Raw genomic sequence first — 16834 nt, 5'->3', positions numbered from 1 at the left:
ATTCATGGCATTTTCTTCAGAACAGCTTATCAGTTCCTTCAGAGGTAGGCATTTTTATTCAAAAAACTGCCACCTTTGGATCTTACGTCGCAACTAAAACTGCCAGGGGCATATTGGTAGGCTAGCTAGTGATCGATCAGTAAGTTGTAAACATTGAGAGAACAGAAATAAGGAACTTCTAGTAACTTGTAAATACTGAGCACACAGAAATAAAGATCATGCTCTGGCTTTGTATTATGTTCCCATTAATAGCCCAAATTCACAACCAACTAGTACCATTCCCATCCATAAGATCAACATGTTAATGCATCTCAATGATTCACGGATCATATACAATATGTAGCTCCTAAAGCAAAGATCAAAAAAAACATTTGTTCTTGCTACTGACATGGATGCTTCTCTAGGTCAACATTCAGTGCAAAGTGAAAGACAAATCTGATCATGAAGTTTACATTTCCACTTGCAAACGTAAGTGGTTTCACCAACAGATGGAACCATAAGAGTGAACCACACATGATGGAGGAACATCCACTGAAATCGAGCATCCAATCATTGAGTCATGTCACCTCCAATGTAGGTCCACCCTGCCAATAAATTCACATGCAAACCACTAATATTACTATCTAATGACAGTACAAAAAGAGTAGCAAATTGATGTCTACTACACAACCTTCTTCTTGTAGACGTTGTTGGGCCTCCAAGTGCAGAGGTTTGTAGGACAGTAGCAAATTTCCCTCAAGTAGATGACCTAAGGTTTATCAATCCGTGGGAGGCGTAGGATGAAGATGGTCTCTCTCAAACAACCCTGCAACCAAATAACAAAGAGTCTCTTGTGTCCCCAACACACCCAATACAATGGTAAATTGTATAGGTGCACTAGTTCGGCGAAGAGATGGTGATACAAGTGCAATATGGATGGTAGATATGGGTATTTGTAATATGAAAATATAAAAACAGCAAGGTAGCAAGTGGTAAAAGTGAGCAGAAACGGTATTGCAATGCTTCGAAACAAGGCCTAGGGTTCATACTTTCACTAGTGCAGGTTCTCTCAACAATGATAACATAATTAGATCATATAACTATCCCTCAGCATGCAACAAAGAGTCACTCCAAAGTCACTAGTAGCAAAGAACAAACGAAGAGATTATTGTACGGTACGAAACCACCTCAAAGTTATTCTTTCTGATCAATCCATTGGGCTATTCCTATAAGTGTCACAAAAAGCCCTAGAGTTCGTAGTAAAATAACACCTTAAGACACACATCAACCAAAACCCTAATGTCACCTAGATACTCCAATGTCACCTCAAGTATCCGTGGGTATGATTATACGATATGCATATCACAATCTCAGATTCATCTATTCAACCAACACAAAAAACTTCAAAGAGTGCCCCAAAGTTTCTACCGGAGAGTCAAGATGAAAATGTGTGCCAACCCCTATGCATAGATTCCCAACGTCACGGAACCCGCAAGTTGATCACCAAAACATACATCAAGTGGATCAATAGAATACCCCATTGTCTCCACGGGTATCCCACGCAGGACATACATTAAGTGTTCTCAAATCCTTAAAGACTCAGTCTGATAAGATAACTTCAAAGGGAAAACTCAATCCATTACAAGAAGATAGAGGAGGAGAAACATCATAAGATCCAACTATAATAGCAAAGCTCGCGATACATCAAGATCGTGCCATATCACGAACACGAGAGAGAGAGAGAGAGATATCAAACACATAGCTACTGGTACATACCCTCAGCCCTGAGGGTGAACTACTCCCTCCTCGTCATGGAGAGCGTCGGGATGATGAAGATGGCAACCGGTGAGGGATTCCCCCTCCGGCAGGGTGCCGGAACAGGGTCCCAATTGGATTTTGGTGGCTATAGAGGTTTGCGGCAGCGGAACTCCTGATCTAGGTTTCTTTCTGGGGGTTTCTATATTTATAGGAATTTTTGGCGTCGGTCTCACGTCAGGGGGTCTCCGAGTCATCCAGTAGATAGGGGGGCGAGCCCAGGGGGGTAGGGTGCGCCCTCCACCCTCGTGGATGGCTCGGGACTCTTCTGGCCCAACTCTTTTACTCCGGGGGCTTCTTTTGGTCCATAAAAAATCATCAAAAATTGGTACGTCAATTGGACTCCGTTTGGTATTCCTTTTCAGTAAAACTCAAAAACAAGGAAAAAACAGAAACTGGCACGGGGCTCTAGGTTAATAGGTTAGTCCCAAAAATCATATAAAATAGCATATAAATGCATATAAAATATCCTAGATGAATAATATAATAGCATGGAACAATAAAAAATTATAGATACGTTGGAGACGTATCACAAATCATGTACCTGCGTAATGAACAGCTCATAGTGCCACCAATTGGATATAACGGTTTGGAAGAAAACATGCTCATAATGTTGAACCATTTGGACTTTTTGTGCAGTTCCACTAAAATCGAGCATCCCTGTTTGCACAGATATTGAAAGTGTGATTACTATAAAAGTGGCACTAGGTGAAGCATAGACTAACAAATATAAGCATTCCAATTTCTTAATGGGAAAAGGTAGCAAGACTGTTTCTAACCACCAGTCTGAAGGAATAAATAAGGCAACAGCGGCTGATGTCAGGAAGGCATACATAGTATTTTCTGAAAAACTGAACCATCCTGACCTTTCCTCTTCTTTTAAGCATATTTTGTGCAGTCCAACTAAAATAAAATGGCATCACCGCCTTGACAATTCAGTGACACTATACAAAAAGAAATGACTTACCATTACATCATGATGCCAGGTATGTAATCGACAGGCATTAGAGACCAACATGCAGACCTCCTCCAATAACATAATGAACATTAATTTTAACAAATGTGTGACTAGCTTTACTGACAGTATTTGAGTGAACTCTACACCCTCTGTACCAATGCTGAAACTTGTTCCACAGCTAGTATACCAATGCTGAAACTTGTCGCTCTGGGAAAGCTTGCCACACCTTATATATGTCCATACGCTAATGCAACACCATTCGAATAGTACAAATATACACTAATCCAGTGGCTAGTGCAACAGTGGAGTAGTTTTTTTATTATGGGCTACAGTATAATAGTCTTACTGAAATGATCTCCATAAGCTAGCACTGGAAGATTTCTATAAGCATTAACAATACAAAATGTAAAGGTAACAAGTTTGAGCATTGGTATGCTAGCTGTGCAACAGCATTAAACCAAATACAAAAGTCTGAAGGTAACTAGCATTATGAACTAATGGTAGTATAAATTTTTTGCAAACCATGTACCTTGACGGTATATCATTTTGAACTCGAGAGGACCTGAAAATTGCTATCCCAATCTTGATAGTCGATTAAACATAAAACTTGATCAACCGAATAAAAGAAAACAGCCAGAAAAGGAGGTGCCCACTCTTGACCTTTCCTCTTCTCTTCATAATTTTTTGTGCAGTTTAACCAAAGTAAAATGACATCAGCGCCTTGGCATTCTGGTGACACTATACAAAAAAATTGACCTATCTCATGAAAGTGAGGTATGTAATCTATAAACATTAACAGTGCAAAAATCTGAAGGTAGTAACAAGTTTCATCGTTGGTATACTGGCTGTGCAACATCATTAGAATGCCTTAGCTGAAAAATCTTTAATACATCCACAATCAGTATGTACCTCCACGGACGCATATATAGAGTGGTGAGGGAGGGATGGTTTCCCAGAGCAACAAATATCCAGGCAGCATATGTGGATTACATCCCGTTTTGTTTCTCTTTAGCCACCTTTTTCCTATGTGAGGAAAACAAACTGATTGACCTGTTCATTCTCTATTGCATTTTCATGTCTTTCTACCCTTTTCAACCAAGAGACACGACCATGTCAAAAAAAAACAAGAGACACGAGACTCGTTCCTTAGCTACTGATTTTCCCCTTTTCAACCTAGATGCGGGTTCGATACCTAGTCTCTTCGACAATACTTTCTTCCTTACTTTCCTTATTATCCCAGACATGGATTAGTCTGCATGAAGTAGGGTTTCCTTTAATAGTGCAAATTAAGGTTTTCGTCTGGGTGACCAGCAAAGCAGAGGATAGCAAATTGGGGAGATGGTGGAGTGGAAAAAGATCCACATGCAGCGACGTGGCAGATGGGGGCAATAGAACAAGGGTATGGTTCGAAAAGAGGTAGCATACCTGAGGGTCGACGGGAAATGTCTTCGCTCGTGGTCATCGTCCTCCGCACACACTATGGCAGTGAGCTTGGGGACGGAGGACATCCTGCGCGGGCGCTAGGTCAGAGAGGACGGCCTTGTCATCAGTGTGTGACCTCGCTCACCGACGATGAGTTTGTGAACACTGCACGTCCTTTTCTTCCCCGGCGGATGGGATCCCGGTGGATTTGTGACCACCGGTGAGGGTGAGGAGGGAGAGAGAGGGACCACCGCCGTTCATTTTAGATCAGGAGAGAGGGTGATAGTGTGAGGAGCAAGTGGGCAGCCCTTAGCAATTAGTGGTGCGAGGTGGAGTAGTGGTACGAGGTGGTGTAGTGGTACTGTGGTAGAGTAGTACGAGGTGGAGTAGTGGTACTGTGGTAGAGTAGTTTAATATTTTCACTGCATACAGTACCAATTAGTGGCGCTTCAACACTAAACGGCACGCCATTAAAAAAATAAAGTCGAGAAATAATGCGGCACCTCGGGCCAACGCAGCCAGATCGTATTTTGCACGAGAAATTTCACACCATGTTTCGTTGACATATGGTCCCGTTCCAACATGTCAGTGAGACGACGGCGACTCCTTTTGTACAATTTCAGAACGGATATCTATGTAGGCCGGGGCGCCTCTTCCTGTACCATGGCAACCGTCCACCGCCTATTCGCCATTCCCTCTCGATTTGGAACTGTTGTCGCATGCTCTTCCTCCCTCCATTTGCCTTCACCCTTCCTTCTGCCATTGTTCAATCGTCTTCTCCATGGAGGGAATAGGCCGGAAACGACCCCGTTATTCTTGCCCCGATCTGAAAGATGACGTGGTGGAGGAATTCATTGATCGGTGCGACGTCATCACCTTGGCTAGAATGGCAGGTTCGTTCAAGACCATTCTCGACTCAACAAAAAGGATCATTACAAAGAACCCAAGGGTTCAGGAGCGGTTTGATCTCCCCTATCTTCTTCGCCATGACCCTGCTTGCTGTCGCGAGGACGACGGAAGCCTCGCCTTGTGCAAGTTGATGCCGCTTGATAATGATACATGTGATGTTAAGATTCCATCGCTTAAGGGTAAGGCCTGGGCAGGTGCAAATGGAGATTGGGTTGTTTATATTGGGAATAACTGCGAGTGGGAACTTGTGAACGTGTACACTCGTCAACGGGTTCCACTTCCAAAAATCTCAGACTTCTCTGAGGTTCAGCACACATATGATGTACGTACATTCAGATACAATCATGATGAATGTCGTCTAGAGAAGATAGTAATTTGTCGAGTTCCCAACCGCTCTTGGGATTACAAGAACTATGATGTTGTTTCTATCTTCGACAAGCTTGTTGCCGTCCCTGCTTCCACGGATCGATGGATATTGCTCAAAAATCAATTTTTGTACACGGATGAGTACTGTGATGCAATTCAATACGAGGGTCTTGTGTTTGCTGCCACCACTCGTGGCATTGTTTTTGCATGGAATCCTTATGGTTTCGGTACGTTTGTCTTCCACCGTAATTAGAATTGTTTCATCCACATGCATTCTAGTTAGTATCCCCGTACTAATTAACCTTCTTGTGTTTCCAAGGTCATGTGAACATTCCACCACCTATACCAGAAATTTTTTATAACCAAGGGGGAGATGACAATGGTGATGATCACGAGCATGAGGACGAGCAGGACCTACATACTCAGTGGCGCCTGGCAACTTATTTCGATGGATCACCTCCTCTTGTCTGTATACAGGGCACTGCTAATGTTACTAAGGAACCAGGTGTTGTCTCCCATGGTCGCACACTTCGGACCTATTCCAACATCCGTTGTAGGGTATTCGGAATCGATACTAGTGTGCTAGCGCCAACACCTTATGCCTAGTTATGTATTGATAGTCTTGGAGGAAACTCGCTCTTCCTTGGACAAAACCATCCAACGATGGTGAAAGGCGATCCAGATGCTGTTGCCACAACATTACTATCATTTATGAGAAGCAAATGTATCTATATCTATACCTCGGCCATTGCTATGGTTGCCTACCCTAGCTATGACAATATGCGTCTTCCTATAGGCCGCTTCAAGCTGGATGATGAGTCATGCGTTGGTCTCGATATTGACAATAGCTGGCCCTTCACAGAGGCTTACCTATGGTTCAAAGCAAGCGTTTACAACGCCGATGATTGGTTGAGCTGAAGTTCATTTCATTGCTTGTTATTTATTGTGTGATAAAAACTTTAGTATTTACTACTAGAAATTTTTGTTGGAAATAATATATAATCCAACATGTATCCTTGTTGTCGTTGTGTATTGATGACTTGTTGTATGTAATGAATGATACATTTGCATAAGCATGTGCTAAACTCAATTTATGAATGGTTTGCGAGTCACTTCTTGATGTGTGAGTACCGTAGTAGTAAAGCCAACATCCGGTTATATGAAGTTGCCACATCACGTAGAGCCAGTAGTAGTATGCTAGTACAATAGTTAGTCCTAGTAGTAGCAGTATACCATCAACTAGAGGTAGGTGTCGCACAGAGGCCGAGAAATATGGTGATAGCGTGAGGTGGGCTTGTACAGTGCTACCTCCATCCTGATTTATTGGTCCCTATTGTATTTTGTGCCAAATTTTGATCATAAATTTAACTAACAAAATGTTTGTGCATGTCACAAACAATTTTTGTTAACATGCATTCACATTTTGTTAGTTAAATCGCTGGTCAAAGTTTGGCACAAACTACAAAGGGGACTGATAAACCAGGACAGAGGTAGTACATCCGTATGATGTAGGCACAGGGCTTGCCGTGTTTCCTACTCCTTCGGTCTAAATGTAGAGAAGATTTGGTCGAGTTCTTCCTCATTTTGCCGACACGTGGGACATCCAGCATGTCGTGTCATGCAAGGAGATGAAGTGCTAGTTGAAGGCACGTGATGTGCATCTTGGGTTAAACTGTAAATAGAATCTTACTCTCGAGTTACTCCAAAAGCGGCCACGGAAGATCTTTATTGGATTTGTTTTTCATCACCAGCACGTCGAGGTGAAACATGTGAAGGTTTAGTGCGTCGTCTTACGTTTTCACTGACATGTGGGACCGAATGTGAGCAAACAGATGATGGGCACACTCCGTGCGTCTGCTGGCTCGCTGAGAAGAGAGAGGAGGGCTGAGCACGGACTGCAGGAAATTTCGCGACAATGTGAGTAGTACTAGTGGTGTACCGTACTCCTAGAGAGATAATGTGTTCGCTCTACGTAACCAGCCCCTCGATATAGTGGGGTGGCACGGGCCATAACTAGCATTCACGTCTAATAGTACGGCACACCCCACTCACATGAGTCCCATCTGACACCAATTTTGTTGGAATCCATGCTACAGCTATCTCTTCTCCCTCATGTTTTCTCTAACTCAGCCATCGCGCGGTGGGAGGGGTGGGGGTTTGCCGATAGTCGGTTTGCTCAACTGCGGTCCCACTTGTAAGTGAAAATGCAACACAGCACGCATCCCCCCTTGAGCGGCGTGCCGAACCAACCGTGTGGAGGTGCGACGCGAACATGGTAGGCTATTCCTTTGGAACCTGTAACATGTAAATTTTGGTTATGCTCCTTGGCCCGACCGATAGATAGTAATGAGAAGTTGATGCCAAAAAATGAGAAGTTTGGTTCTGGCGCCGGTCATGCATGGTACGTACAAAAATTATGAAGTTGATGCGAAAGGTAAGATAATTACTAGTACAATATAGTCCCTCCATTCCTAAATATTTGTCTTTTTAGAAAAGATACATATGGATCCACCAACAACATCCTCACGCCCTAGTGCGCCCGGTCACCAACCGACAGGTGAGGAGCAGCGGCGTTGGCGACGAGCTCAACGTGCTTCTGAACAATGCCGTCCAAGGTTGCCCTGCGGTTGAAGAAGGCCAACGTCATATCGTCCTCCTCTGGCATGTAGTAGTCCTTGTGGACGATTTGCGCGTAGACATGGGTGATTATGTCGACGGTGTCTTGCTGCGCGGCGAAGCGCGCCCTCGAGGTGGACAATCTCCGGCGCGACGGTGGGCAGTCGCAGGGCCACCAGTGCGTCGAAGAGGTTGTCACCATATAGGCCGTTGAGGGTGGCGGGCATCGCATAGCCTGGGCACGTGGGCTGGAGGCGTACGTCAAGGTCGTCTGCGAGCTTCTTGACAACGGTGAACTTGTCGATGAAGCCGGCGAGGACCTCGTCGAACAAGGAGACGAAGCTATCGTCCAAGAGGCCTCTCGCCCTGGCGGCCTCAAGCACGACCTGGAGACGTTCCTCGGTGTCGGGCCGCAGGCCGGCGTCGTGGACCATCGGGCACAGCCGGCTGATGCTCGCGCTCATCGCCTTCATGGGTATAGCTTTTACTAGTCAACTGATCTTGCGATTGGAGTGATCACTCCTGCCCTTGGTTAGGGTGCGTAGGTGTGTAGGATTTCGTAGATTGGACTGGTAGGGAGCCTTTATATGAGAAGTGCAGACTGCGTTGCATTCACGTGTGTGTTGGCCATCTACTCCTCGGGCCTTCCCGCTCTCCCTCTGTGCCGGTGCAGTATAGTCATGTCACTAAGGCCAAGTTGCGGCAAAACGAGAGAACTTTGATATTTACTGGCTTATTGGTCCCTTTTGCATTTTGCGTCAATTTTTGACCTTTGATTTAACTAATAAAATGTTAATGCATGTAATCAGAAATAATATCATTGGAAACTACTCCCTCCTTCCATCTATACAGGGCCTAAGTTTTGAATCTCTTGTAGTACCAAGGCTGTTGCATAAAAAGCAGAGCAAATATTGGGATTAGTACTTGGCCTTGTAGCCTGCTCTCATCCCTCTCTATTACTCTCTCGCATGCAACTTCCTCTCCCCCTTTTTCTGCATGCAGCTCAACAATAACTCCTCCACTCTTGCATGCATTGGCCAAAGAAATACCTCTTTGGAGAAAAAGGACGAGGAGGTGAGGTGAAGCACGCCTAATAACTGGTCTGTGCATGCACGCAAATCAATGCTGTCCCCATCTCGTTTTCACGAGGACGACCACGCGCGACCTGCGAGGGGGAATTAAAGTGGGAGATGCATTGGTTAGCTCGTTTGGCCTTCTATAGATGGAAAAATTAAATCGTTTGAAAATAGAACATCTAAAGTTTACTATGGTATGTTTTTTTGTAATATATGACTTCTATTAGGTTGGTCAAATTGATGACTTAGGGGTACGCGCACGCCTTTTAACTGAGAGAGCGAGCATATTTTGAAATAAATGTCATTACATGAAGAGAATTGAGCACTGCATGAGGTGCATATTTTGTAATTAATGTCATTGCATAAGGTGACGTAGGCGGGCTGTAAGGTTTAAAATACTGTACTGGATCTTTGCTCAGTCGGATGAGAGAGAAGATAAGTGGCATGTAGATTTACAGCCGGCTGTAGCACGAGCTCCAAAAAGATATGTGAGAGTGAATGATGGGCCATGTTGTAAAAAAGTACTACTCCCTCCGTCTAGCTGAAAAGGCATTTTGTGCACCACAACCAAGGCGGAGTGGAAAACGAGAGAACTTAATGTTTACTATTATACATGAAATGAATAGTACTCCCTCCGTAAAAAAATATAAGAGCATTTAGATTACTACTTTAGTGAGCTAAACGCTCTTATATTTGTTTACAAAGGGAGTATTTGTTAATTAATAGCATTGCATGCAATGAAATGACCACTGTTATGTACTACTACTACATGTTTGCTATAGATGGCATGACAACATGTTATAGCCACCGATCGGCTAAATTATTAACGATGCTCTAAGTAGTCTCAAGTGATTGAATGCATACGCACACTACTATTGGGTGATTTCTTTTTTGGTGGCAAAAAAAGGGAACGTGGTGGGTAGTTAATGAACCGTGCCTAAAAGTTTTGGAATTATTTGGTTTTCGTAACGTGACTAATGCACCGGTACGGAGGGATTACGGACGGAGTAGTAGTCTTTGATTGCAAACTTTTTTTGGTAGCTTACCAAGCTGACCGCTCGGTGAGTACAATAGTAGTATACTGGTCTGATTGATGAGATTTCAAATTTGAGCCATCTACCGGAAGGGGGAGTGTATAATATCATCCGGAACTACGTTCAAAACTGAATAAAACAACACTCCATGTAGTATTTATTTACAAAGGGAGTAGTATTTGTAACATGCATTACCAGATATTGCTAGTCAAATGGGACGGACGTAGTAGTACTACTAAATCCAGACGGTGGTGCTAGTACTAGTAGTAGCACCAATGTAGCAGTACTGTACTACCCGTTGGTCAAATTATTACGTGTTGCTCTCGCTGACACAGTGACCGTATAATTCCTCGGTATAGAGAGATCGAGTGAGAGGGGAGGCCCATGAGAGATAGTAGAGAGAGAGAAAGAGCTACTCCCTCCGTTCGATAATGTAATGCCTGTATTTTTTTAAGTCAAACTTTTGAAAGATTGGCCAAGTTTATAAGGAAATTACTTATATCTACAATACCAAAGATAAATGATAGTATGAAGTAAGTACATGTCGTGATGAACCTAATGATCGTTCCAGATGTAAATGTTTTTCTCCACATATACCTGGTCAAACTTTTCTGAGGTTTGACTTTTCAAAACATCCATATGTTTATGGACGTGAGAGAGTACCCACTAGAGAGAGAGTGTGTGTGTGAAATAGAAAGAGTGAGTGAAAAAAGTGTGTGTGCGTGTGTGAAAGAGACATGGACAACTCATGATAAAGTAGAGAAAAAGCGTGTGTGTCTTATGAAAACATATCACACATGCATCTTCGACAACGGAAGCGAGGTGAGGAAATAGTGTGTGGCTGTTTGCAATCGAGAGAGAAAGACCCCTAGCACGTGGTAAGAGAGGTCTGACAAACAAGGGAGAGAGGTCGAGAGAGACGTATTGAGAAAATGCAGACAATGGGAGCAGAGAGTGTATGTTTGTGACAGAGAGATCCCCTGGAGATAATGATGGGACTACATGGGTGGGAGATTGAGTGACAAGGTGTGTGCGTGATAGAAGATACCCCAAGAGATGTTGAGATAGACTTATGGATGGAAGGCGACAATATGTGTGTTCCTGAGGGGGGGAGTGAGTGAGTGTTAGATGTGTCTATGTAGCGCGAATTTGATATGTGTATGTATACTACCTCCTTTCCGGTTTGCAGAGCTCAATTCAAAAATCTCACCAACCAAGGTAGATGATGAGTGGTAGATTAATGTTTGACAGGGAGGGAGTACCTCATCTGGATGATTCGAGTGAACTTGTTTGACCGTTATGCCAATGCGCGACCCAGCACGGACGGGACGGATGGCACAATCATAATTTCAGTTTTCCAGTTTCCCACAGTAAGCTGGCTCGCTAAGCCATGCCTGCTTATGCATTGAATTGCGATGACCGCCCCGTTTCCTGTGACACACTGCTTCACCTACCTTCCGCCTATAATTACCGGTTCCCGGCCTTCTCCGGTAGCACCGTCACCCAACTCGCCCTATCGGCTCCCCTCACAACCCCCACCGGCCTGACGTCGCTCGCCACTTGCCCTCGCGCTCGGCACGTCCGTCATGCCCCCGACTGTCCGCAATAGGTGACGCCAGAGGCGCTCACCGCAGGAGCTAGTTTTCGGTTATTCACCGGAAGGAAGACGGAGCGAGGAGGCATTCTATCCGCCTTTAGATGGCAATGCGGAGTATAAGGAGTTGTTGGAGCGCGACCGCCTGGCGGAGGAGCAGCGTATCGCCGATTTGCGCCGGCAGCGGGGCATGGATCAGCAGCACACCGCTGCTCTGAATCGCGAGCAGAGCGCCCGCAACTAGGCCGACTACGTGGAGGCCGGCGCCCAGCAAATAGACCTAGAGGCTGTCGGGCACGCACGCGTGCACGATGATGAATTTTACTACCAGCTCGTCAAGTGGGTTTCCCACTTAGAAGCCGAAACTTTGGTGGAGCACGCCGGCATGAAAAGGGCCAACGCGCCCTATCGCACCTCCGGCATGTCCGATGGGAGGAGGAGGACGTCGGTGCCGGCATTTAGCGTGTATCGTAGATGGCGGCCGGCATCGTCTAGTTAGCTAGGAGTAAGTTAGTACTTGTACACTAGAGTATTAGTGGAAGTAGATAGTTAACTTGGCTATTATGGTTGTCAACGTGGAAGTTCAGTACTCTATATCTGATCAGACATGCTACTTTGCTCTGAATGTTGAACTTTTCGTGTGAATGTATGGAATGGGCTGTATTTGTCCACCGCGGGTTTAGAGGCTGACTTGTGGGCCTACTAGGTTGACGCGTACACAATCAGGAGATGATTGTACGTGGAGAGGATGACAGCAGGGACCCATCTGGGTCATGGTAGTACGCAAGCAAGTGCCTCCTTATTTAAGGCCAAAAACTTGGTTCCTCCAAATGGATTTCTGACATCTGGGTCCCATGCCATTATCAACGTAGTCAATAAATGAGAGAATTGCACAACGAGCGGCTGACACTAGAGACCCAGCAGCTTGCCCAGTTATTTTTGTTTTTGAGATGGAAGCAGGGTGTCAACTGGGCTGTGCGGGGCACTCTGGCCTGTCTAGCCAGCCTTTTCTTTTATGTTTACCACAAGACCAGCCCAGTAGTTTTTCTTTCTTTCTGAAAATGGCTAGCCCAGTTTTTTTGTTCTTTTGCAGAATACCCAACCGAGGCCTACTTGCATTGTCAGCCATGCTGGGCTGCAAATCTTTCAACGTCGAGAGCTTCATTCGGCTTGCCCAGAAAATGGGCGATCAATAATGAGAAATGGGTTGTACATTTTTAAAACACATCAAACCGGCAATTAGTTTCAAATTTCCTTTTTTATTTCGAGATTTTAAATTCCATTGATTTTTATGCGTGGACAATTATTTGGATTTTATATTGATATGAATTTATTTTTCAAATTAGTTTGAATGTGACTCGAAATTTCGAGATTAAAAACAGTTCCGACCGCACCGAAATATGCACAATTTCTTATAATGTTTTTACCGTAGCCACAATATGGGTTGTAATGCTAACAAAAATAATATGGGCTCCAAAAAAATCCTTAAGAATTAGCAGATGGTCTGTAAATTATTAGAAAAAATGGCAGATGGGTTGTATGCTGTTTTCCACAAATTTGAGGCTGTCTTGTGCGACTACTATAGGTTGACGCGTATGCTATCCTAAAAAAAAGGGTTGACGCGCACGCAACACCGTGTCAACTTAGTCAACACATGAGAGCAGTGAATGTTGGATGTCCATCCAACGGCCGTCGTGCTTCTTCAACATGGTCAAACAAGCGCCGGCGGGACTGCCTGCTCCCTCCTCCCGCGGCCGGCTATGCTGCCGCGCAAGCCACACCGCCCCATCATACTCCCATCGCTGGCCTAGCCATCCCTCTACTCACTCAGACCTCCTGTTATTCTTCGGTGACGGCAGCCTCACACTGTAGCCGAAGCAGTAAACCCTCGTACTCCCCTCCGCGTGGGAAACAACTGCCGAGTCTTCCCCGGCACCTGGTCATTCCCTTCCTAGGCCTCGCCATCGTCCTCCGCCCTGGTGCTCTCGGCACGGCGTGGTCAATGAACGACATCCATCGGAAGAGGACTATACGTGGAGAGGCAGACAGCTGGGTCCATGGCCGCACGCAAGGAAGTGCCTCCTTATTACGCGCAAAATAATGATTCCTCCACCTGACAACAGGGACCCACCGGAAGGGCCTCTATATTTCGTGAAAAAAATGTTCGCCCCTCTGACAGCTCGTACCCACCAACTATATCTTCGCACGCAAGGAACTGCCTCCTTATTACAGTGAAAAAAAAGAATATTGCCCCTGCTATCTGGGACCCACCATAGTTGGAGGCTGACTTGTGGGCCTACTAAGTTGACGCGGACGGAGGGCTTTGTCAACTTAGTCAATATGAACGATTCTAGCTCCAGTGACCGTACGATGTCAATCCAACGGCCATACTGCTTCTTCAACCTCTGGTCTTCTTGGTCCAGCCACTCAAGCCAGCGCCGGTCGTGCCACCTGCTCCTGCCTCCCGTGGTCGGCTCTGCTGCCAGGCAGGCCTAACTGCCCCACCCTACTCCCATCTCTGGCCTGGCCATCCCTGTACTCACCCAGAACTGCTTTTATTCTCCGGCGACGACATCCTCTGGTCAACGTGGTCAAGAACGACTTACATCAGAAGAGGACTGTACGTGGAGAGGCTGACAGCTGGGTCCACGGCCACAGCAAGAAAGTGCCTCCTTATTACGCGAAAAAAATGATTCCTCCACCTAACACCAGGGACCTACCGGAAGGGCTCTGTATTTTGGCTTAGCTGTATTTTGCGAAAAAACGTTTTCCGCCTGACAGCTGGGACCCACTGTCGGTGTCAAAACCGGCGGATCTCGGGTAGGGGGTCCCGAACTGTGCGTCTAAGGCGGATGGTAACAGGAGGCGGGGGACACAATTTTTACCCAGGTTCGGGCCCTCTCGAGGGAGGCACTACCCTACTTCCTGCTTGATTGATCTTGATGATATGAGTATTACAAGAGTTGATCTACCACGAGATCGTAGAGGCTAAACCCTAGAAGCTAGCCTATGATTATGATTGTTGTTGTCCTACGGACTAAACCCTCCGGTTTATATAGACACCGGAGGGGGCTAGGGTTACACAGAGTCGGTTACAAGGGAGGAGATCTACATATCCGAATTGCCAAGCTTGCCTTCCATGGAAAGGAGAGTCCCATCCGGACACGTGACGAAGTCTTCAATCTTGTATCTTCATAGTCCAACAGTCCGGCCAAAGTATATAGTCCGGCTGTCCGAGGACCCCCTAATCCATGACTCCCGCAGTAGCCCCTGAACCAGGCTTCAATGACGATGATTCCGGCGCGCAGATTGTCTTCGGCATTGCAAGGCGGGTTCCTGCTCCGAATACTCCATAGAAGATTTTGAAGACAAGGATCGTGTCCGGCTCTGCAAAACAAATTCCACATACCATCGTAGAGAGTACAATATTCCACAAATCTAATCTGCTGACAAATTTCATAGCATGACACTACGCCATGGCCCGGTCATTATTCGAACCGTTTTTCTCAACCAGCTACTGCACATAATGCGAGGCGGTTTTCCTGGCACGTCTTGTCGAAGCAGAGATCGTGTCCCCTTATCACGGGATTCTAATCAATACGGGTGTGGGTAACCCAACCGTGCCATCAATCACGGCGCTTGGGAGATAAGCGAGTTTCCGGGCAAGTGGGGAGGTGCAGAATCCCTGCTGCCTTTATAAGGGGATAAGGACTCCCTTTCGCACCCACGCTTTCTTCTTCCCAATCCATTCCCCTTCGCTCGAGCTCCAGCACCCGAGCGTTCGTCTTCTCCGCCCACAAAGGCCTTCCGAAAATTTCCGGATCTGGAGCAGGAGGCAAGTGGATGGCCTCTACCGTCCGGGAGAAGGATATCAAAAAGCTTCGGGAGGCCGGGTACCTGGCCAAGAAAATCATCCACTGTCTCCCGACGGCGGGACAGATCGTCCCTACTCCGGAACCCCACGAGAGGGTTGTATTCCTCCCTCATTTTTTCCGCGGGCTAGGGTTTCCCCTCCACCCGTTCATTCGCGGCATCATGCATTATTACGGGATCGATTTTCATGATCTATCCCCCAATTCCTTCCTCAACATCTCGACATTCATCGTCGTGTGCGAGGCTTTTCTCCGCATCTCGCCACACTTCGGCTTATGGCTGAAGATCTTTAATGTGAAGCCCAAGGTAGTCAGCGGCGAGCACGCCGAGTGCGGGGGCTCTATGGTGAGCAAGATGCCCAACGTCACATGGCCAACAGGTACTTTTAATGATTCCATCAAAGAGTGGCAACAACAGTGGTTTTACATCACTGAGCCGCGCGGCACGGAATGGGCCGCTGCTCCCGAGTTCCGATCCGGAGCCCCTCTGCGGCTTACGTCCTGGCCCAAGAAGGGCCTGAACTGGTCTTCGTTCGATGAACTGTCGGTGCTCTAGACGCACGTTAAAGATATGGAAGACAAGAACATCGAACTTGTCAATGTAGTCCAGGTGGTGTTAGTTCGCTGGATCCTGCCTTGTCAACACCGGACTTGCAATCTATGGGAATTCGATCCGGCCAAGCACCAGACCCTGTGAGAGCTCTTTGGCTCCTCGCACAAACACATCTGGAAGGTGCTTTTCAAGTCCGGCAAATCATGGACGGACTCAGCCGAGGACCGCGGGCACCAACTGTCCTGCCCTCCAAGCTCGGTAAGTCATCATACGTTTTATCCGCATAACCCAAGTGAAATGCTTAATGTGTTTTCCAAAACTCTCCTAGGGCTGGATGAAGAAGGCGGAGCGGATCCACTGTCCGGCCCCGCTGCTAGAAGAACCGGCTGGCCCACTTCTGTCGAAGGTGCTGGTCCCGGCGCCTTACAAGGCGCCGAAGAACAAGGCCGAGAAGGAGGCCAAAAAGACCCGGGGCAGCCTTCGTCGCTGCGGCACTTCGGACACAATATCCGAAGGCTCCCATGCCTGTTCTACCTCTGAAGAGGACGAGGAGGAGGAGGAAGACGAATCCCCAGCGGGGGGGAGAAAGAAGAGGACGTCCTCCATACACTTGGAGGCCGAGTCGCCTAAAAGGGGAAAA

The sequence above is a fragment of the Triticum aestivum genome, chromosome 3D (assembly GCF_018294505.1).
Source record: "Triticum aestivum cultivar Chinese Spring chromosome 3D, IWGSC CS RefSeq v2.1, whole genome shotgun sequence".
Lineage (NCBI taxonomy): Eukaryota > Viridiplantae > Streptophyta > Magnoliopsida > Poales > Poaceae > Triticum > Triticum aestivum.
Note: the sequence above shows the minus strand (reverse complement) of the source record.